The sequence below is a fragment of the Triticum aestivum genome, chromosome 6D (assembly GCF_018294505.1).
Source record: "Triticum aestivum cultivar Chinese Spring chromosome 6D, IWGSC CS RefSeq v2.1, whole genome shotgun sequence".
NCBI lineage: Eukaryota > Viridiplantae > Streptophyta > Magnoliopsida > Poales > Poaceae > Triticum > Triticum aestivum.
The window spans coordinates 193,559,631-193,582,908 of NC_057811.1; positions in this window are offsets into that span (position 1 = coordinate 193,559,631).

Below are 23,278 nucleotides of genomic sequence, written 5' to 3' on the forward strand. Positions count from 1 at the left end.
GAAAGACCACAAAGAAAGTACGCGCAGAAAAAGTGGTATGAATCTGAGGGAACTTTGGACCCCTCTGGCGGAACTATGGGCTCTCCATGCCCATTTCTGGTCTCCCTCCCCCACATATAGGCATACCTCATGATTAAGGTATTGTCGTACAGGTGCGACGGGGAGAAAACCACATCTTCCTGCTGCCGCCTCTCCAGCTCCTCTGCTTTCCTCCTCTCCTCAACTGCGGGATCCACGGCGGCCGGCGCCTTCTTCCCCTTCACAGTGCTCGACTTTCCCCCCATCTCGTGAGCTCACAGGAGAAGCGATGGATCTGGCAAAGTTCTCAGGGGTGGTTAATGGCAATGAAAGTAGTTTCGTGGCTTGAGGAAGAAGATGATGGGAGGGGGAACGGATGCGAATGAGCAACACCCCTCCGCGTTGCCTTTTTAATGAGAACACAAGCGGGGGTTGGCTCTTCGCTATCTTTTTTCGAGAAAATGTCGGGTTTTTTGCAGGCGCATTACTCTCCAATGGCTATTGTTCCACGACCCCATGACCTATGATAATTACGAGGAGTGATGTGGGATTGATAGGTCATGGCGACCAAAACTGCATGGGCAGCATCCCTTTGACACGTGTATGTGCACTGTTTGGGGCCTAACCCAACGATGCCCAGCGACACGTTTGGCTCAGGCCCGGGGGATTATGTTGGGGTACACAAACAAGGGTGTTTATTTCCCCTGACTTGTGCATGGACTGAAAGCTTCCGCCCCAATGGCCTAGACCTACCGGGGGAATAGTTCCCTCCATGCAGTCGAGCCCGTCAAGCACATTCAGAGCTAACACAAAGCTAAGTCAGAGGAGCCGCTCTTCGTGAGATCAAGGAGCGTATCAAGAAGACAAAGCCAACATACAAGTCAAGGTTCCAAGAAGAGTGTCCCTTGCCGGCCAGGCGAGGCAGGCAAGGTCGATACAACATGCAGGAGCAAATCCAAACCACGCGAGCCACGCCTCCGGGGCGGCCGGGGCCCGTGTCGTGCACCCCTCAAGGAAGGCCCAGCAAGCCCTGTCCCCGGAAGGCACATGCTAGATTGCCACCGCTCCACCGCATCACGACGCTGGTCGTTTATCAATGCGGTGTCAAGCTCCCAAGCAGCTAAGTGGCTCTCACTAAGCACATGGCGTTTTACTGGTAGACAGATCATGCCCATTTGACACCCATCTAAGGGTGTGTCAACATGATAAGCAAAGCTAGCTAAGCGGTGATATAAGCTTGCCGGGGATGCTATTCCGCATGCCACCTAAGGTAGCATTTATGGCATTTTGTCCTAAGTGCCAGAGTTAGGTATGATAGCACTGTTAGCTATCTAATCAAAAGATAATGACTGTTTTGCCACTATGGTTACCCCTTAAGCTATAAAAGGAGGCCCAAGACAACCTAGAGGGGGATTCGGACCCCCTCACACTTGTACGCGCGTAGCAGCTCTCCCTGAGGCCACCTTGTCGGGCTTGAGTGTTGCGTGTTGTTGTGTTTCTTTCGTCCAATCCACCGAAGCAGGAGTAGGGTTTTACGCTTTCAAGTGGCCCGAACCTGGGTAAAAAATGACCAGAGCCCCATCATCGTGCTGCCTCATGGCTTTTGCTCTTTGTGCAATGTGATCTCCCCCTTGCCGAACCACAAGGGGCTCATGGCCCCATAGGTGATCGTGTTCATCCACGACAATATGTACGTGCATATGCACCCGATGAATATATCATGAGTTGTGGCAAACCCATTCTCTACAAAACCAGATGCATTACTTGGGAGCTCTAAATTGGGGATGACCTTACTACTACAGCTATGCTAAAGCAAAACACGACAAAAAAGACACATCCGTGACATTTTGGGCCGAACGAAATTTTTTTCTGTCATACATATGACACTTCTATGACGATAATTGTGACAAAACCCGGTATGATCATAGATGTGGTGGGCTCCTACTTCTATGACAAAAAATCATGATAGAAAATGGGCTTTTCATCCTGGGCGGGCCGGAGACGCAGCCGCATGAGATTCTTTGGGCCGTCCATGACGGAAAAAACCGTGGTAGAAGCGAGGGCGAGGAAAATTTCGGGGAGTTCCCGGTTACGGTGGGAGGTCGGGGGCCGAGCGATGCGCGTTTCTCTCGTACACGTACGCGCGTGTGTGCGAGGCGTTGTCTCTAACTGAACCCGAGCGAGGCGTTGGGCTCTAACTGAACCCGAGCGATTGCACTGCAGGCTACGCGTTACTGAACCCGAGCGATCGATCGATGGCTGTTAACTGAACCCGATCGAGCGATTCCTTCGCTACTGCTGCTAACTGAAGCCGATCGATGCTGCCTCTGGGATGAACAGTGAGTGTTGCGGGGGGGGGGGGTTGGATGAACAGGACCCCGTGGTGTGGTGGAGGGCTGGATGAACAGTAGACGGTGGAGGGGTGCCCGTGGAGGGGTGGTTGAACAGGATCCCGTGGTGTGGAGGGCTGGATGAACAGTAGACAGTGGAGGGGTGGTTGAACAGTAGCTGGTGGAGTAGCACGCGGTGGAGGCTGGATGAACAGGAGCCCGTGGAGGCTGGAAGAGGTCGACGGTGGAGATGAACAGTATCCCGTGGAGTCCCGTTTTGCGGTACGCCACACCCCTCCCGATGAACAGGACCCCCGTTTTGACCATAGGAGGTCCGTTTCGTCCGTTTTGTGGTACGCCACACCCCTCCCGATCAACAGGACCCCCGTTTCGATCGTAGGAGGTCCGTTTCGTCTGTTTTGCGGTACGCCACACCCCTCCCGATCAACATGACCCCCGTTTCGACCGTAGGAGGTCCGTTTCCTCCGTTTTGCTGTACGCCACACCCCTCCCGATCAACAGGACCCCCGTTTCGACCGTAGGAGGTCTGTTTCCTCCGTTTTGCGGTACGCCACACTCCTCCCGATCAACAGGACCCCCGTTTTGACCGTAGGAGGTCCGTTTCCTCCGTTTTGCGGTACGGCACACCCCTTCCCATGAACACGATGCATTCCGTTGCCTCCCCATGAACACGACGACAACGCTATTTCTCCGTTCTGGCCCAGCCATGTACACGAGCCCTGGCCGTACGTATGCGTGAGTAGGCGTTCGAGACCCCGCCCGTATGTACACATACGTGGCCGTATTTTCTTTCTTGCACCCTGGCCGCTGTACGTACGTGTACATGCTACGTGCGCGCCTCTACTACGACACGTGCACGCCTCTACATCCACCAGTATATATGTACGTACACGTTCGCGACCAGAATGACAACACTACGTACGCTTCGACCAGGTGGGTCCCGACTGTCAGGCACTTCCTTGCCTGCGAAGATGTAGCTGGTGGGTCCTAGCAGTCAGGGGGGCGAATCGTTTTTTTTGCCCGGACGCACTTCCTTGCGTGCGAAGATGTAGCTGGTGGGTCCCAGCAGTCAGGGGCAAATGTTTTTTTCGTGAAATACGGTGGCCCGTCTGGTGGGTCCCCGCTGTCAGGTGGAGGAATAATTATTTTGCACGTAATAAGGAGGCACTTCCTTGCTGCGGTCGTGGACCCATCTGTCAGCCTCTCCACGTACAGTCCACGTCCGATGGAAGCTGTTCCTTGACCACGTTGACCACGCCGCGCCGAGAGCACCAGGGCGGTGGACGACGGTGAGGCCTAGGAAGGGGACGACGCGGAGCCGGGGAAGACGCGGCAGTGGATGCCCACGCGTAGAGGAGTACGAGGGTTCACTGGTTCGCTGCGGTGTGAGGCTGCCGTCACCGCAGAATAACAGGGGTGTGGGTGAGTAGAGGGATGGCCTGGCCAGCGGTGGGAGTAGTAGGGGGCGGTGAGGCCTCCGCCGCATCGCAGCTGGCCATGGGAGGCAGGAGCACGAGGCACGACCGGCGCTAGTTTGGGCGGCTGGAGCAAGAAGACCAGAGGTTGAAGAAGCACTACGGCCGTTGGATGGACATCGTACGGTCACTGGAGCTAGAATCGTGCATATTGACTAAGTTGACAAAGCCCTCCGTCCCCGTCAACTTAGTAGGCCCACAAGTCAGCCTGCCACTATTCTGGGTCCCAGCTAACAGGGGGAGTATTCTTTTTTTTGTGCGTAATAAGGAGGCACTTCCTTGCGTGTGAAGATATAGCTGGTGGGTCCGAGCTGTCAGCGGCGGTAACTTTTTTCCGCAAAATACAGAGGCCCTTTCGGTGGGTCCCTGATGTCAGGTGGAGGAATCATTATTTTGCGCGTAATAAGGAGGCATTTCCTTGCGTGCGGCCGTGGACCCAGCTGTCGGCCTCTCCACGTACAGTCCACTTCAGATGCATGTCGGTCGTTGACCATGTTGACCAGGCCGCGCAGAGAGCACCAGGGCGGTGGACGACGGCGAGGCCTAGGAAGGGAATGACACGGAGGCAGGGAAGACTCGGCAGTTGTTTCCCACACAGAGGGGAGTACGACTGTACGAGGGTTTACTGGTTCGTCTGCCGTCGCCGGAGAATAACAGCAGGTGTGGGTGAGTAGAGGGATGGCTAGGCCAGCGATGGGAGTACGGTGGGGCGGGGAGGCCTGCGCGGCAGCAGAGCCGGCTGCGGGAGGAGGGAGCAGGCAGTCCCGCCGGCGCTTGTTTGAGCGGCTGGAGCAGGAAGAGCAGATATTGAAGAAGCACGACGGCCGTTGGATGGCCATCCAACAGTCACTACTTGTGCGTCAACCTTTTTTTAGGAAAGCCTCAAATCTGTGGAAAACAGCATACAACCCATCTGCCATTATTTCTAATAATTTATGACCCATTTGCTAATTATTAAGGTTTTTTTGGAGCCCATATTCTTTTTGTTAGAATTACAGCCCATATTGTGGCCACGGTTAAAAAATTATATGAAATTTTGCATATTTCGGTGCGGTCCGAACTGTTTTTAATCCCAAAATTTCGACTCACATTCAAACTGATTTTAAAAATAAATGTATATCAATATAAAATCCAACAAATTCTCCACGCATAAAAATTAATGTAATTTAAAATCTCGAAATGAAAAAAAAGATATTTGAAACTAATTGCCGGTTTGATGTGTTTTAAAAATGTACATCCCATTTCTCATTACTGATGGGCCATTTTCTCGGCCAGCCGAATGAAAGCTCTCCTCGTCTTGAAAGATTTGCAGCCCAACAGGCCTGACAAAGCGACTTACTTGGCAAATCACAAAAAAACTGGGCTGTGGCCGTGGACCCAGCTGTCAGCCTCTCCACGTACAGTACTCTTCCGATGGAAGTCGTTCCTTGACCACGTTGACCACGCCGCGCGGAGAGCACCACGGCGGTGGACGACGGCGAGGCCTAGGAAGGGGACGACGCGGAGCCGGGGAAGACGCGGCAGTGGAAGCCCGCGCGGAGAGGAGTACGAGGGTTCACTGGTTCGGCTGCGGTGTGAGGCTGCCGTCGCCGCAGGGCCTGGCCAGCGGTGGGAATAGTAGGGGGCGGTGAGGCCTCCGCGGCAGCACAGCCGGCCACGGGAGGCAGGAGCATGCGGCACGACCGGCGCTGCTTTGGGCGGCTGGAGCAAGAAGACCAGAGGTTGAAGAAGCACTACGGCCGTTGGATGGACATCGTACGGTCACTGGAGCTAGAATCGTTCATATTGACTAAGTTGACAAAGCCCTTCGTCCCCGTCAACTTAGTAGGCCCACAAGTCAGCCTCCCACCAAGGTGGGTCCCAGCTAGCCGGGGGAGTATTCATTTTTTTGTGCGTAATAAGGAGGCACTTCCGGTGGGTCCGAGCTGACAGCGGGGGGAACGTTTTTTTCGCGAAATACGGTGGCCCGTCAGGTGGGTCCCAGCAGTCAGGGGGCAAACGTTTTTTTCGCAAAATACGGTGGCCCGTCCAGTGGGTCCCTGCTGTCAGTTGGAGGAATCATTATTTTCCGCGTAATAAGGAGGCACTTACTTGCTGCGGCCGTGGACCCAGCTGAGACTCTCCACGTACAGTATACTTCCGATGGAAGTCGTTCCTTGACCACGTTGACCTCGCCGCGTTCCGTTGCATGCATGCGTCCATGGGCGTGGTGCGTCCCCACTGTCAGCCTCTCACGTACAGTCATCTTCCGATGACTCTCGGTTGTTGACCACGTTGACCACACCGTGCCGAGCGCACCCAGACTGGAACGACCCGGAGATGGGGAAGACGGGGCAGTGGAGTCGCAGATGGAGAGGAGTGGGAAACTTCACTGGTTCGGGTGCGCGGCAGCACAGCCGCGGTGCCGCCCACGGGAGACAGGAGCAAGAACAGAGGTTGAAGAAGGAGCACGGCTGTTGGATTAACATCCAACGGTCCAGCTGCTAGAATCATTTGTTGATTAAGTTGACAAAGCCGTGCGTACACGTCCGCTTAGTAGGCCCACAAGTCAGTCACCAAATCTGACGGGTCCCAGCTGTCAACGGGATGAATAATTTTTTTCGCAAAACAAGGAGGCACTTCCTTCCGTGCGAAGATACAGCCGGTGGGTCCCAGCTGTCAGGTGGAGAAATAATTTTTTTCGCAAAACAAGGAGGTCCCTCCTGTAGCTGGTTCGAATCCAAACCTAGACTATGACTATATATGGTGCTATGCTACTCTGCAAGTAATGAAACTGACATATCCAACGTTCGCTTCTCCTCTTCTCTACTTACTCTGCCTAGCATCAGAAGCTCTGGCCGCAGCAACCATGTCCGCTGGCTGCTCGTCCACCTGCTCTTCAGCAGGCAACAACCAGATATGCGCCAAGTCGCCACCCGTACCATCGCCTGTGGGTCTCATCACACCCCCGCCGGCACGCGCACCGCAGCCGATTGCTCATCGCAACCCGCTGCCGTTGGTGTGGTGCCACTGCTGCAAATCACGCAGAGTCATCCGTCGCGTCTCAACCACAATCCGCAACCCTGGCCGAGTCTTCTACAAATGCCCGAATCATGGGGTAATAATATGTTTAAGTGTTGTTCTGCTGCTTTCAGTTGCTGATTTTTTAATAGTTTGGTTGATGATCTTCCAATTTGATTCGTGCAGAAAAGGGAAGATTCGTGTGATTTGTATTTCTGGGAAGTTGCTGATGTGGGGGAATGCAACTACGCTGATTATTTGGTTAGCCGAGGAATCCCAATACCAGCAGGTTGGGGTGTTGGACAAGTAACTGAAGGAACGGCAGAAGAGGAAGATGCAGAGCAGAAGGTTAAAGATGCAGTTCCTCTGATCATGGCCAAGCAACAGCTGCTGAACGGCCTTGACAGCAATGAGGAGATGAAAGAGCTTGTGAAGATAATGGGCAAAATCGATGTGCTCTGTAGGATGATTGTCTCTTTATTTGCAGTGTATGTAGCACTCGTGATGTATTCAGTGGCTACGACATGAGCACTTTGCTGAAACTAGTAATGAATGAAACCTGTGTAGCAGGCTGGGCGTAGTGTTGTGAACATCTAATGATTTCTATTAACGGAAATCAGGGGGTATCCCCTTTTGCTCATATAAATAAATAAATAGCAGAGGCCCTGTCGGGTCAGCTTTGTTCTCATTCGAAGACGTCGAGCAAATTGCAGTCCAACAGCAAACTATGTCATCAAATTCAAGTTTCACAGCCAAATATGAGTACAACTAAACAACAATGTCATCATGTTTTAGTTGTCATACAATCACCAAACACAAATCAGCATACATAACAAGTGATGTTCTCACAGCAAAATACTAAACAACATGTTCATCAGGTTTCAGTTGTCATAGCAAACACAATTTCACATAGTAGATAAAAAACGTCTTCTGACAGGCAAATACGACAAAAGCAATGTAATCATCATCCGCAGCAGCAGCGTCAACATCTTCGCCATGTGTATCAGTCTGAATCGTAATTCCCCACGGTGTCATCTTCTTCTTCGTCCTCAACGTCCTCGAACGTTGGCTTCTTCTTGATCAACTCTTGTATGTCCACAGCACGACAGGCAATCTTTTCGCCGGCGTCATTGACGTGATGGTTCTCAAAGATATTAGGAACATCTGTGTTATCTTGTACATCAGGAGCAGTGTAAGCATCATCTTGTTGTGCAACTTCATTAAACGAATTCCTCTGCTCAAACCTTTGCAATACTCTCCAGTCATCGCTACGTGCAAATGTGTCTTCCAAGAAAAATATCTGTGTTGCTTGATTTGCCAAAATAAAAGGCTCGTTGGTCTGGTACGCCGCCTTGACATTGATGGATTTGAAATAATCATCAGCTCTGGGTTTTGCGATCCTGGAAAACAGGTTATACCAACGACAGCACAACAGAACCACACACCGATGATCCTCGAAACTGGAGATATACTGCAACTGAACAATGTCTGTTATGTTAGCATACATTTCAGTTGTCTCTTTGTCATACGTATCCGTGCTCATGATGGCACTGTTTTGTGTCTTCCTGCCTTCGTCTCGTGCAAGGGTGTTGTAGCGCACATCTCCAACAACGCAAGATTCATAATGTCTTACCCGAGTATCAGGACCCATTGCTAGTGAGTAAAGGGCATCATCAACTGCCTGCCCATCCTCCCGCATCTTCTTAACCTATGGTTAGAAAATAGACAAGCTGATCATCTTATGTACTCAATATATTAAAAAAACTGACAGTGCACTTCAAAAGCTTACATGGTTCTTGAACCATTTCGCAAATCCTGCCATAACCAGTTTGTCAATGTTTCTTGGATTTTGCGGCAGTAACTCCTCTTTGTAGATGCTGCACAACATAGTGATCGCGTCAAACATCTAAATATATAAGAATGTGCTGCAAGTTTAGTAGATTACGATGTATAAGCTGCAGTACTGCACTTACTTGATATAAGGTAGTATCTCAGGACAGTTATTCAACACATACCAAACCATTTTGTCCAAATCTTTAGGTTTGTCCTCTTGTCGACTCTTCCCTGTAACTCGAACAGAATAATCGAAAACATTGAGCCCGGGATTGTCTTCACCCACCTCTTTGCTAAGCTGATCAGCTGTTTCAATGTATTTTGAGCAGAATGTCAACGCTTCTGTAGCAATGTAGGCCTCTGCAATGGAACCCTCGGGTCTAGCTCTGTTCCTAACATAGCCCTTGAAAGTGCCTAGCCGCCTTTCAATAGGGTACATCCAGCCATACTGTACTGGACCTCTAAGTAGTGCCTCATCAGGTAGATGAACAGCCAAATGCACCATCACATCAAAGAAGGCTGGAGGATATATCTTCTCAAGGTCGCATAGGATAGTTGGTATCTTGTCTCTAAGACGCTCCAAAGCATCTATCCTGATATTCCTACTGCAGAGTTCCCTGAAGAATTGTCCCAACTCTGCAACTGCTCTGTATAAGTCAGGGCGGCCCAATCCTCTAAGGATAACAGGTAAAACCCTTTGAAGTAGGACGTGGCAGTCATGAGTTTTCAACCCTTGTACCTTGTTTCCATCTGCACTGACTCTCCTTTCAGGGTTGGAAGCAAATCCATGTGGGAATCTCACACGTGACAGGACCTCGCAGAATTCTTTTCTTTTTACCTTGTCCAAGACGTACACAGCTGGTGCCATATCCCGTGGTTTACCTTCATCTTGCACCTGCAAATCCTTTCTGATACCCAGGTGTGTCAAATCAATCCTAGATTTTAAGGTATCTTTCGTCTTGCCTTCAATATTAAGAAGTGTGCCGATAATGCTGTCACATATATTTTTCTCGATGTGCATCACATCAAGATTATGCCGCAGATCCAAATCTTTCCAATACTCCAAGTCCCACAAAGTGGACCTGCGGGTAAACAATAATCTCTCTTCTACCCTGCCACGCTTCCTTTTCCCGCTACCATTACCAGGATGGTTTCCTGGTGTAATATGCCTGACCTTCTCTAATTCCACTTGCAACTCATCGGCGGTGAGCCTCTTTGGCGCATCACGGTTTTCATGCTTTGCATTGAACACATGTCTTCGGTATTTTCTAGGATGCGGCTTGTCCTTGGCAAGGAAACGGCGGTGTCCAATGTAACAGATCTTGCTAAGTATTGCGTATGACAGCGGATTCCTGTCACAGCGAACACATGCATTGTAACCATGTGTCGTTCGCCCTGACATAGTGCCCAAAGCCGGATAATCATGGATGCACCAAATTATAACAGCACGCAGAAAGAAATCAGCTGGTGGGCTGCTATATAGGTCTCGAGTGAGAACACCCTTCCATAGCTGTTGAAGTTCCTCCACAAGAGGCTCCATGAACAAATCAAAATCCTTTCCAGGACTTTTTGGACCTGGGATGAGCAAGGCCATCATGTAGTTTGATTCTTTGGTGCAGACATTTGGAGGCATGTTGTAAGGGATAACAAGCACTGGCCACATGCTATATGTGGCGCTCTGGTGGCCAAATGGGTTAAATCCATCTGAAGCTAAGCCAAGTCTAATGTGTCTCGGGTCAGCAGCAAACTCTTTGTGTTTATCATTGAAGCTTTTCCACTCACTACCATGAGATGGATGGCTCATTACATTCTGATCTCTGTACTCCTGGTTCCTAGAATGCCACAGTACATCCTCTCTTGTTTCAGCATCATGAAACAACCTCTGCAATCTTGGTATAATTGGAAAATGTCTCAGAACATTATGAGGAATCCTCTTCACAGCATCGCCATCTTTCCATCTTGATGATTTGCATTTCGGGCATTCACTTAAGTTGGCATAATCCTTCCGGAACAGAACACAATTATTCTTACAAACATGGATCATATCATATCCAATTCCAACTGCACGAAGGAAATTCTTCATTTTACTGTAGGTGTGTGGCAGCTCAGACGCATCTGGGAAAGATTCGCGGAAAGCAGCCAACATCGCATCGAATGATTTGTTGGTCATCCGCTCAGATGTCTTCACCTGAAGAAAGGTGACCATAGCTGAGAATACTGACAGCTTATTTCCTGGGGTGACAGCAACGTTGCATTGTTCCAACATGCGGGCCCACCGTTTTTCTTCTGCAGGTGAAAGTTCACGGAATGCACGAGCATTTCGTAGCATTGTTTCAATGTTGGTCAAACTCACTGGCTCCGCCACCACCACCTCCTCCTCCTCTTCCACCTGAGCATCAGGCAGATCAAGATGGTGATCTGCTGCTTCCACGTAGTCAATAACATTGACGTTCACAGCTTCACCATGATGAACCCACCTAGTATATGTGACCGACATCCCATACAAGTGTAGATGATTTTGCACAGTTGACTGGGGTCTTGTAACTGAATTCATACAACTGCTACACGGGCAGAGCACATCTGATTTCGGACCACCGTACTCAGCTCTGATAAAGTTCATGAAGTTTTCAACCCCCTCGACATATGCAGCGGAGAATCTTCGAGCAGAAGTTATCCAAGTCCTGTCCATCTGTTAGACATACAAATTAGTTCTTCTACTAGATATTACAGGAAAAACATATATGCTTTTTTATGAAGTCCAGAAAAAAATACCTAGGTCGATGTCTAAAGCTATGGCAAGATATTTGGACGAGCAGATCTAAGTAACGAAATATATGTAAAGCTAATTCAGCAAACAGATTTGAGTGCCAAATTATGGCAGGCTGTTTCAGCAGTCAATGAGGCCGAGCACACAGCCATCGAACTATCGAAGGCCATCGCAGCAACAAAGATCGAGTATAAAACGGTGTAGAGCTATTTCACCTAACAGATTGGCTACTAGACCATGGCAATCTACGTCACAATAAATATATGGCAGGATATTTTAGCAACTAATCGGCCTTGGCATGCCATCTCAGCTAAGCAGATTGAGTGCAGAACAGGGCAAGGAAGCTTCTTAAGCAGAGCATATTGACAGTAAACTACTTCGGCAAACAGTGAGATTAACAGCGTCTATCAGCTAACATTCAGCGCTACACCGACATGAACGGGGCCTCAGTCTAGAATGCGCGTACCGTGGGAGAAGCTGACCGCCGTGCGTCTCCACACGAACGTCGCCAGCGGTGGCGGCGCTGACCGCCGTGCGCCTCCACAAGAACGTAGCCAGAGGTGGCGGCGCGGCTAGAGGACGGCAGTCTACGAGAGCGTACTGTGGGAGCGAGAGGATCGCCGAACCGCGGCGCCGACGTATCGGCGCGGCGGGGAGGGCGGCTTTGGCGGAGCGAATGGAGTGGAGGGGGACAGGGGGGAGGGGGGTTTGGGGAATATTATTGGCTAGTTGGCCGAAGGGCGGTTGAATCGGATTTGGGGGGAATTTTTGGGTGTGGGGGGGGGAGGATTTTCGCGCGGTGGGCGGGGGGAGTTTGGCGCATGGTCGGTTTCTCCAAGTGCAGTCCCACGTGTCAGTGAAGAGGCAAGCCGAAGCGCGTTCCGTTTGCGTGAGCCGTGTGCAGGACCGAACGTGTGTGGGGTGCAATGCGACCGCGACAGGAGTGCTGTGAGTGTACCGCCTTTTTTCCTTTTAAACTAGGTGCTTCGCCCCCTCAAAAAAAATTGTTGCTTCGCGCGATCCATCGATACTACTACTAGTAATCCGGTAATCCCGACTAAAACGGCGCGGCCGGGTCTTTTCCCGCGCGATATGCTGGGAGGTTGGCTTAGTTGGGTTTTTTAGGACGAGTAATGCTACACCTACGTAATCCCAGTTACGTAATTAACGTAATGTGAAACGTGTGAGCTGTTGATTGTAGATTGGGGGGAGGGAGGGGCCCACCACCATGAAAATCAGGGGAGGAGAGAGAGAGGCAATTTACGTTAACCCTTTCGTAGGTTCCCGTAGATGTAGAAAGATGTGAAATGCGTGAATGTGTAGTGGACGTACTATTGGAGTGCCTAAGATAATTTGTGTATGTATAGACCCTATGTGTTTATTTTACTTCGCATGTTAGATTTGTCTCGGTTCAATAAAAAGCAGAGTTGGTGATGATGGTGTGCCTGTCATCCTGCAATATAGGCCGTCCGATCTATATCTAACGGATAGGAAGGAAACTATGACAATTTACCCGCACTCCTCTCCACATTTGCAGATAAGGCTTTCCCTCGTTCATCCTTTTCTCCCACAAGATCTTGATCTTCCGTGCAACGCACGGGCATCTTGCTAGTACTCCTACAATATGTATATTATTGTGAAAGTTCATATACACCGGCCGAGATTAATGCAAACACGGCAGATTTTCATTACATTTCGAACTTTTATAGGACAGAAAAATAAAAGAAACCCGACCCTAAACCTATTCTACGGCGGCGACCGACGTCCTCCATCTGCGATCTCTATGTACGGGGGCGGGGTTCAAGACCCGTGAAGTGAAGGTGCGGTCTCCGGCGAGGAAGAGTAGAACACGGGATACGGACCGGCCAGTTGGCACACCATGCCCTGCCGCCTCCCATGCCCTACTCATCCTCGGAGGAGTCCCCGACCTCGGCGGTGCCGGACGTTGGACGGCGGCAAGTAGGACGCGTGGCTGACGGTGCTCCCGTCGTCGGCCGCCAGCGTGGCCACCGCTTGTGCGGTCGCGTCCGCGTCCGGCTACGCCGCTATTGCGTCGCGAGAGGCGACTTGAGCGAGGGCGGCGACCTCGAGCTTCATCCCCGAAGACAAGCTCTCCCGCAGAGCGTTCGCACTTGCGGTCATGGCGGATGTGGTGCCAGGTAGGAGGACGATGCGCTATGGTGTGGAGGTTAGCTGGGTGTTGCCGCTTTAAGTAGCGCATTCCGGTGAGGCCAAGCGTCCGGGTGCGTCATTAAGTCGCCGGAGTTGGTTCCTCGGGCACCGAGCCTCTTAACGACGACATACGAACGGACGGCATGAATGCGGGCAGCTGGCGCCGGCTGGGAACGCACCGCGCGACGGCGCGAGGGACGAGGGTTTTGGTGTGCCAGGGTAGTCAGCTGCGGTCGTGGCAACGTTGGAGATGCCCTTTGCTCACATGCGATCCCCGCATGTCATTGAAAAAGCAAGACGACCCGGCATGGTCTCAGGTCCAGAGGATGCAGTTGGCCGCGCTACACCACTCCGCGGACGTGTCGCGGCGCCCCGTGCATCCTCGACGAGCCGGGTGTTGGGGTGTGTTTGGATTGTGGCCAAAGTGCACCTTACCAAAATTTTGGTCATGACCCAAAGATTGGTCTTTGTTTGGATGGTTGCCATTTTTTGGCATGCCAATGAACTCTAGCCAACTCTAGTTCATTTTTCTTGCCAATGTCGGCCAAATCATGGGCAACCAATACCTCAACCAAAATTTTGGTCATGACCCAAAGATTGGTCTTTGTTTGGATGGTTGCCATTTCTTTGGCATGCCAATGAACTCTAGCCAACTCTAGTTCATTTTTCTTGCCAATGTCGGCCAAATCATGGGCAACCAATACCTCAACCAAAATTTTGGCTACCCAATGCTTTGATGGGGCAACCTTGGGCACAAACCAAACATACCGTTGGTCGTGCCACAACACTAACGCCACCCTCGGCACACTGAAACCGACCGTGTCTAGCGACGATATGAGCGTGTCGCTCACCGCGGTCGCCGTGTCCAGAGGCGGTGCTGGAGCTGCGCCCCGTTGTTGGCCCCAACGACCCACATGAACGGTTGTCGGTGGCGAGGAGGTCGTGGGCCAGCTCCTCCATTGGACTAGTCTGCGCTACGTCGTCCCGACGGGTGTGCCCCACATGTCGGTTTCCCTGTTTTCCCGGCCATATTCGAGCGTCAGTGCTCCGCGTTGCGCATTAGGCCTTTCACTATGTAGGCCAAGCGAGACAACTTATTGTTTATTTGAGCCGTTCAAGTATAATCATGTGGCGTTTGCTTATTTCTCATTCCTCTCCAACCCTCTTCTCCATCGATCATGTCGCCCTCCAGTCGAGTCCATCCTCCCGCATGCCTCATTTGAACATTCCGCCGAGTATCATTCGCATGTACCCACCCTAGTCCTCTTTCAATAGATCTCCGGACCCCGAGATGAAATCGAGAGGGAACGAGTGGGGGCACGTGATACCTAAGGCGGATTCAAAATTTTGAACCGGTGATCATAGCATCCGCAAATCATATATAAAGGGTATTCAATGTTCGTTTCGTTTTTGAACGTACAATATACTCCCCCTATCCTTTCTAGTTTACATATAAGTTTTATGTGTAGTCAAAGTATCTCTACTTTGATCAAAAAGGTATCAACATTCAACAACGCCCAATCAATATTGTTAGATTCGTACGTACTCCTAGATTTGTACTCGAGATGGTTTCCAATTTGACTATTGACAAGATTAATAGTACATGAGATGTATAATGTGAAAATTATATCATTGGAAACTCCTTTCACATACGAATTTGACCGTATGCTTTGCGTAAGTTGCATGTCATATATTATTACTCTAACATTTGGTCAAAGTTAGCCTCGAAAAACGCATTAGACCATGTATGATTTGTGTAAGTTGCATGTCATATATTATTACTCTAACATTTGGTCAAAGTAGTATAGTGGAAGTGGATCCTCTGACGTAGGTATCCCTGCCTTACCCTCCATTTCAGTCACTTACTGTAGGACCCCATGCTTGCTAGGCCCTGCATGTCAGTTACTCAATGGGTTCGGCCACGTCAGGGGATCCTCATCCGTAGTATACTCCCTCTGTTTTTATTTACTCCGCATAAAACGGAGGGAGTGGTGGTATAATAAATGACGCGGGCGGGGGAGGGGGAGGGACGTCGGTTTGCTCTCAACTGCGGTCCCACAAGCGAGCGAAAACACAAGACGAAGCGCGTTCCATTCAGTGAGCGACGTGGAGGGTCCAGCGTGCCAAGCTGCAACGGGAACGCGGCAAGAGCGATGTACAGTCAAAACTGATTGACCGGTCGTCACCAAAACCACTATTCACACCAGAACCTTCGCTGCTCGGCCTACGCCAGCCACTGCCCTAAAACCACACCAAATCTCCAGCCCATTCCCCCACCTTTCGATCCCCTAGCCCGCATCAAGCGTCCCCTAGTTCGCCGAAAAGCCATGGTGCGCCGCAAGATCACTTACTACAAGATGCTGACGCCGGAACGCCGCGCAGAAATCGCGGCGGCGGTCGGCGCCACAGACCTCCGTTCCCAAGCTCGCTTTGCGGCGGGCCAATCCCCAATGGGTATGAGACGATGGACGTCGACTTCGTGCCGGCGTCCGAGTCCCCGATGGTGCAGGCGGACCAGCGGTTCAACATGGCGATACTAAAGGAGGACCGGGAGGCAGAGGCTCAACTCGACACGGAGCACGCGCATGCCGCTGCCATCGAGGCTCTCCTGCAGGCGGAACCGGATGTCGTGGATGTGAACCGGGCGGCAGAGGCTCAACTTGAGGCGGAGCGCGCGGATGCCGCTGCCGTCGAGGCCCTCCTGCAGGCGGAACCGGACATCCTGGACTTGAACCGGGCGGTAGAGGCTCGACTCGACGCAGAGCGTGCGGATGCCGCTCTCATCGACGCCCTCCTGCAGGCGGAACCGGACATCCTGGACTTGAACCGGGCGGCGGAGGCTCGACTCGACGCGGAGCGCGCGGATGCCGCTGCCATCGAGGCCCTCCTGCAGGCGGAACCGGACGTCCTCGACTTGAACCGGCCTGTGCTCTCGTCCGTGCAGAGCGCCCGCACGCTCCGCTTGAACGAGTAGCTGGAGGCCAAGGACAACCACGGTGCGGAGACACACGTCGGCAGCGATGGCTGGTTCGCGCCGGCAGCCAAAGACGACGAGGCCGTCTCTTTCCGCGAGCAGTGATAGTTTTTCTTTATGTTGTTGTTTTTATGGATCTTTTGCTGTGTAAAAACATATATTTGTTATGCAAGTCGCCTGACTTGGGTTAGTCTACCATTTCAGGAGGTTGGATGAATATCCTACGTCTCCTAACCCTTCTTTCCTTCTTCCTCACCTCTTCTTCTTCCCCAACAGACCACAACATGCGGTTGGATAAACATACTCTATGAACGAAAATTATGTGTCAGCGATAGGATGGCTGAGTTTGGTTTGTTCACATGCGACAGCACGTGTCAGTGAGGGTGCATTCCCTTGGTTGGGTTTGCGGCGTGCAGGAGTGACTGTGTGAGGGTGCGGTGCGACCGCGGCGTGCAGGAGCGACCGTGTGTGGGTGCAGTGCGACCGCGACAGTCGTGCGCAAGTGTACCTCCTTCTCATTTTGAAAACTTTAGGCAAGCTTGGCAAAAATGTGTGGCGAAGTTTGGCAATGCAAGGCCTAGACCCAAACAGGATAAGTACGTACGTACTAGGAGTACTAGTGTTAAAAAAGAAAGGCGGGGTTTTCCTTCGCGGGATTTAATCGATACAAATCCTTGTTTCACGTGTCAATTAATGCATATTTTTTTCTCCAAAGACCAAAGAGCTAACCATCTCACTCCTCATCGCTTGATTAATGCAGCGCCATGCAAACCAACCTTCTCACTTCCGCATGCATGCAGGGGATATTAATGTCCTTGGTTGCTAACCCCATCAATTTTGCCTCGATTAGTGTTAGTGGCCCTTTGCAAATTGTAATTTTGATATACTGGCCTTGTGTACAAAAAAATGGAGGTAGTAACTATATTTGACTTCCTTCCCCATTGCGGTGACGTCGATGATATCTTTTTTTTGGTGGTTTGGCGAAGTGCGTTCGACGAAGAACACCATTGAGGGAGACCACGGTAAGTCGTTCGCAAGTGCTGCCTGCAAGCCGAGACAACCGCCTTATTTGCATCCAGGAAGTCCTTTACTAGTACTACTAGGAGTACTAGTGCGGTGAGATGGTTTCTCGAAGAAGACGATGGAGAAGCGGAGTCAGCGAAGAGTGAAATGATGGTTGCTTCGTCCGTGCTTTTGTGATTTGACGCCTCACTGCTTTGTGATTTGTGATAGAAGGGACAGGGGAGTAGACTCTGTGCTCTATACTGTACTACATGCGGCCAAGCATGGGAGAAAGAGGAGGGACGTTGCATTTTTCTATTCCTTCAATCAATCAATCAGGGAGCTTCGGTTCCATCTTTTTGGCTTTGGCAACACCGTCCACAATGGTTCCCACGATGCCAAAAGCTATTTTCACATTTGGCTACACATTGTGGATGCCCTTAACCGTACCACTTGGTTTTGCTCCTATGTGCTATCTATACAAATCTCAATTATATTGATCTAAAAAAATTATAGAATCAAGATTAGTAAAAAGAAGGTGATTTTTCCGCGCGGATGGCGGGGGAGGTTTCTTATTTGAGCAATGCTACATCCACGTAATGGTTTACGTAAAGTTACGAACTGATGTGATGTGGGACTATTTGATTGGATTAAAGGAGAGGATTAGGCCCACCCCACCTGAAAATCAGGGGGGCATATATAGATTAGATGGAAAGTATACGTAGCAGCTACGTAGCCCTTTATAAGTCTAGGATTAGGCTTCTTATTTTCGGAGGACGTTGTCCTGGCGGTTTGCTAACATGCGGTCCCACGTGTCAGTGCTTTACGAAGCCGATCCGCGTCCCACATGAGGCAGAACAACGGCAGAAGCAACACGTGGTTAAGTTGAAGAAGATGAGGGAGAAGCGGATTCAGCAACGAGTGAAATGATGGTTGCTTCGTCCCTCCAACTTAACTGCGGGAAAGGTGCAGCTTGTGATTTGACGCCTCATTGCTCATTACTACACCGGCGCCATGACTGGGGTGCTTCACCCCGGCTGCTCTTCACTGTATTCCGGTATGGCACGTGGACCCGGTAGCTTGATGTCCCACATGTCGGCGAAAGGGACTAGAAGATTTATGAAAGCGAGCGCTCCACTCTTACGATGGAGGAGTAGACGACACGACGGCCCAGTGAACTATCAGTTGTAGTACTGTATAGTACTATAGTTTTGCTGTTTCGCACGATCCATCGATACAAACCTGATTAAACAGGAAAGGGCGGGATTTTTCCCGCGCGGTAGATGATACTGGCCATACATTTCAAAAGCAATTTTAATGTATGCAAACTGAATAATTATAAGTAACAATATGATATCTAGTAAAACTAAAAACACATATGATTTATTGTGTTAGAGTGTAGTAGTAGTGCTGTATTGCATAGTTGTTAGATGTAACATGCGAGAACGTGTAGAGATGTAGTTTTGGAGGGCCTATAGAGAGAAAAGCGTAATACGGTCACCAAACTTCAGAACAAGCTGATTACGGTCACTATATACGTTTTGCAGTGATTATACGGTCACTTGCTCACAGTTCAGCATCGGATTGCACTCTGTTGACCGGCCAAATAGTCTGCGTGGCGCCATGTTGACTAGTTAAATTGACCACATTCCTTGTGGGTCCCACCTGTCAGTTCGCATAGGCAAAAGGTCAGATAAACACAAATTTACGCAGGCACGACAAGGCTCCAACCCGTGCGCGGGAATCACCTGGTTGTGTATGTGCCTGTCAGGGCCTGATGTGTGTGCATGCACGTGTAGGTTGAGCACTTGAGCGTGAGAGTGTGTGTTGGTCGTGTGGTGTACTGGTGTGTGCATGCATGCGTGCGTGTGTGCGTGTGAGTGTTGCGTGCATGCGTGTGAGTGTTGTGTGCGTGCGTGGCTGCATGTGTACGTGTGAGTGTTGCATGCGTGCGTGGGTGCATGTGTTTGTGTGAGTGTTGCGTGGATGCAGTCCGTGTGCATGCGTGCGTGTGTGTATAATCACCACACCAACTCCTGTGTGTTAAAACAGACGGCTCAGCATACCAATACAAGGCCACCTTGTCCGATGTGCCCGCGGTCATGACTTCGAACCACCGTCCAAATATTTTTTTGTCGTTTGTTTTCATTCTTACTAGCAAGATGCCCATGCGTTGCACGTAACATCAAGATGCATTTGTATGACTTGTTTATCTTGTGAGAGAAAAGGATGAACGAGGGAAGGCCTTATTTGCAAATGTGGAGAGGTGTGTGGTACCTTTTTGCAAAATTGCCATAGTTTCTTTCCTATCCGTCAGATATAAATCAGACGGCCTATATTGCAGGATGGCAGGCACACCATCATCACCAACTCTGTTTTTTATATGAGTGTATTTTATGTATTTTATAAGAGTGTAGATGTAGAGTAGATACAAGTCGATAGGTGGGCACGATGGTAGTGAGATAATGTGATGCAACACCAGAGGTGCCACGTGGAGCTTTTAACTGGTCAACTAGTCATGTCATGAGCAAATACAGAGTTGTACGGTGAGCCCGTGACTGTATAATAACCACTAAACGTAAATGGTGACCGTAATGAGTGGATTCTGAAGTCCAATGTATGTATCGTGCTTTCGCTTCAAATACAATGATCGTCATTGCATATATCGCGAGAGAAAGATGAAACATGCGTGAATTTTCTGGGGACTTACTTTTAGAGGACCTGGAGATAGTTTGGTGTGCATACGTGAAAGGGGCGTACAGGGGGGGTATGCGATGGAGAGAGAGATGCTCTTCGTTTCTCTTTATTATGACTAACTTTGTATATAGTATAAAAATATACAAATTCACAGTGCGGAATAAATATCATTGTGGGCACCATGCAATGCAAATTAGCGTTCGTACTCCTCCATATAACTTTGTAATGTTGTATATATGTAGAAACTCTAAAATAATTTTTTGGCCACACTTTATTCAAAAGGAATGTTGTATGTGAAATAAACGTGAAGAGAGGGCTTTTTAGATCAATGGGGTACGTGATGTAACATGTGTGAATGTATAGTTGATGCATTTGGCGGGGCCTAGAGAGGTATGTGTGTGTATTACGTATTCGAGAGAGGCATGGATAGAGGGGCCGACGGGGGGGGGGCGTGGGAGAGATAGCACGAGAAATGAGAGTGGTCTAGAGAGAGAGACGAATATGACGTCACGACAAGAGATTCCATTCCCTTGAGTGTGTATATGCATGGGGGGAGGGAATAGAGGCACCAGGAGAAATTTTCTGTGTGTGTGGTGTTTGTGTTGGTATGTGTGGGTGTGAGAAGATAATGAGACGTGGGGGCAGAGGGTGTGTCACCGCATGAGGTCCGGTGGGTCGAGGTGAGGCCCTTCGTTCGGTTCCGACCTGCGCCACATTGGTCGGCCCGTGACACATTTAGGAAGACCCATGGATGACTAGTCGTACAAGACAAAGATAGCAGAATTGTGAAGGACTCTATGTCCACTGACAAAGCCGGCTAGGATTTGTAACCCTAGGTTCTCGGACTAAGGTAACCCCTTTCTCTGATATTACTATCCATCCAACCTAACTTTAAGGGGCATCCTACAGAATGCTCTGCTAGAATCATACTCGTCGATTAGGAAGAGAGGTGTGAGACAATGCGTGAGAGACAGGCGTAATGATAATGTGCGTACATGAGACACGTAGGCAGGTCCATGTATATAGAAAGGGTCGATGAGGATTGTGCGTGTGTATGTTTGCGAGAGGAAGAGTGCTTGTGATAAAGTTTAGTGAAAACAGTTGTAAATGGTTACTAGAGGGAGGGAGGGTTATATCTAGAGCATGTGTGCGAGAAAGACACCTTGGGAGAGAGTGTGTGAGAGACCACCGATGGAGAGTGAAACTACACGTAAAAGACTGCTCTACACATTGATTAAAGATATAAATTGTATCCAAATATTAGGATGGGATCATGATATTTGCAATTCGCGTAAGGAGCGGTCATTGATCCATCAGACATCTAGATTCTATCGAATTTGAGCATGTCTATGTTATTATTCGACACAATTGATCCACATAGTTAGTATTTTGAACTCAGACAATGCATCGCTTTAGCAATCGAATATAAACGTGAGTATAGTTCATGTTGTGTGTGTAAAGCACATTATACATATGAAAGTTACACAATGGACATTATAAATAGCTACCTATGAACTAGCATACATTTGAATTCAACTTAAGGTGGTTTAAAAAAATTGAATTCAACATGAAGTCCATTCAGTTATTTGAATTTGATATCATGGCATTTGTAAACCAAACCTAAATTATGGGGGCACCAATCTTTGCTCTGATTTTGTACATAATAGCATATGTAGTCGTGTACAAAATAGGTTCAAATTTAGCTCCTCCATTCCAAAATAATCGTAGTTATAGGATTTTCAAGTGTTAAAATTTCAAAAGAAGCAGATAATTTAATGAGGTTTTCAAATATACAAGGTCAAATATAACGTTGTCTATTTAGGTCAATCCTCATAGTTCAAGAGTACTCTAAACGTGAATGCTTGTGTTTCAAAATTTTGAACGAAGCGCCAAAAGAGCCTCTACTCGCCCGAAACCGCGTGAGACCAATGTTTGGTAGTACAAGGAAATTACTTTTCTAATAACTCCGACCCGTGAAACCTACCGGCCCGACGTCCAAAGGTCTAAACCGGGGTAGGTTTGTAGCTTCATCTAGACGCCACGCAACCGCATCCGAAAAACATTCATACACAATGGCCGCCTAAGCACACATGCGCGCGGCCGAAATCGCTCCCGCCCACTATTTGGGACACCTGGGATTACCATCCTACCCCCGACCCGCAGTAGGTCCGAAATTTAAGAGGGGGGCAAAGTTTGTACTTTCCCCAAATTTCAAACAAGCGCGTCCCATCTTCTGTTCAAAAAAGCCAAAAACAAGCGTGTCCCAGACCGAAACATGGTTCCCCCCACCCGTCCGATTCCCCATTCGTACTCCGTGGGCGCCAAAACTACCTCTCCACCAGCCGCGAAACCCCGGCGTCCTCCGTCCGCCACCCCATCCCACCCATCAACCGCCGCCCTCCTCCATCACGCCGGAGCCGATACCCCGACGTCGTCGTCCACCGCAACCTCAAACGCAACACCCTCCACGGCTAGTAGTTGAAGCCGAGGCCGAGCCGTCCGTACCCGAGCCAGTTCAACCACGTCGTCCTGCGCCTCACCACTGCCGCTCCAACTTCGCCACCCTCCACCGCACCGGAGTTGTTCCTGCTACGCCGTCCTTCGCTGCCTCGGATCTGCTTCCCCTCCGCCGACATACGGCCACGGCAACACAGTCAACAATTTGGCCATGGGTTCGTCCAAGCCTGCACCCTCCAGAACATCGGTTTCCCCGGTAAAAAGAAGAAGATCGGCGCGACATGTGGAGGTGACCACACCGGCAACCAAAAAAGGTACTCCTCCCCTTATTCGTGCAAATCTCACGTCTCTGCTTGCACGGTATTCATCCCACAGAAGACACTAGTTGACCGCTTCTTCTTGATACTAGATGTTCCTAGTAACTCGCGATGCACAAGGTTTCTCCTCATATACTATTTCACCTTAGCTAGAGGTCCGTCGCCCCCCTGAATTTCAATTTCTGGCCAGTTGATTCCCAATTAACGGAAGCATT